The sequence below is a fragment of the Bison bison genome, unplaced genomic scaffold, assembly GCF_000754665.1.
Source record: "Bison bison bison isolate TAMUID 2011002044 unplaced genomic scaffold, Bison_UMD1.0 scf7180017864075, whole genome shotgun sequence".
NCBI lineage: Eukaryota > Metazoa > Chordata > Mammalia > Artiodactyla > Bovidae > Bison > Bison bison.
In genome coordinates this window covers 685,845-687,330 of record NW_011494647.1, presented here as the reverse complement: position 1 = coordinate 687,330, position 1,486 = coordinate 685,845, and positions in this window count along the sequence as shown.

The following is a 1,486-nucleotide window of genomic DNA, read 5'->3' as shown; positions in this document are numbered from 1 at the left end:
CATCCACCCCCCATCCACCCTCCCACCATCCTCTCACCCATCCTCCCATCTCTCCTCCTATTCACCCACACTCTCATCATCCCTCTCATCTACTTTGCTTCCCTCCCTTCTTGTCTTTCTTTCCATATAGTATGTATTGAGGGTCTACTGTGGGATGCAGTAGACCCTGGTGAAGCAATAATGAACATGGCACAGTGACCCATTTTCCAGAGGGGTGCAGATAGGGAAGCCATATGGTGTCCCTCTATCTTTCTTTGGATGAAATCTCACCCAGAATCACAACACAGAAAGCCAATAAATCCTAGATACCCTGGAGCTCCAAAAGGTGACCAGAGCTAGTGGACAGCTGAAAGAATAAAGGATTATCATATCCTCTCTGGGATGCACCAGAAGTCTGCAACACCAGCCATACTCACTTCCCATTTTAGTATGAAAAGCTTAAACTCTAACTCGGGTAAAATGTTTCTTTGGAACACTAGTTCCCCATCTTCTATGTCTGCTGACATTCTGAATAAATTTGCCATTCCTTACCCCAGTACCTCTTTTCTTGATTGGGCTGCTGTGTGGCACGCTGTATTAAGCTTGGACTCTATAACCTAATATATTATCATTCCTAACCGGAACCACGGAGAAGGCAATGGCACCCCATTCCAGTACTCTTGCCTAGAAAATCCCGTGGACGGAGGACCCTGGTGGGCTACAGTCCATGGGGTCGCTAAGAGTAGGGCACGACTGAGCAACTTCACTTTCACTTTTCACTTTCATACATTGGAGAAGGAAATGGCAACCCAGTCCAGTGTTCTTGCCTGGAGAATCCCAGGGACAGGGGAGCTTATGGGCTGCCGTCTATGGGGTCGCACAGAATCGGACACGACTGAAGCGACTTAGCAGCAGCAACTGGAACTAATATATTGTCATTGCCCAATAAATGTTTGTAAATCACTGTTTTCCCATTTTATTTTTAGAATAGTTCTACTGCTGGGAGCCGGCATATTGCATATTGAGTGCATATTGCATATTGAGTGCAGCGCTTTCCACAGCATCATCTTTCAGGATCTGGAATAGCTCAACTGGAATTCTGTCACTGCCAGGAGCCAGCATGAGGATCTCTGCCGGTGGCAAAGGTCATGAGGAAGGAGGCTCGGCATACGCAAAGGCGGGATCGAGCCTCAGGAGCCCCCCTGGAAATTCTCGAGCATCTACCCCCAAAACCAGAGTCTGCCTACTTTCTGCTTTGTGCTTTCACCTACACCTCTGACTTTATGGGGGGCTGTCCCCCACTACCTCTCTCTGAAAAAAGAGTTAGCTTACAGCTCCAGTTAATAATTCCTGGGTGTGACAGTGTTTCAACCTACAAACTCCTTTGGAAACCCTCTAGCCTGCCTGAATAGGTTTTTCCAGCCACATGTGATTGTTCGGAGCCTCCCAAATGTGAGAGGCAGAAGATGTTCTAAACTGTCTAAACACAGATTCCTTTGAGTAGTTA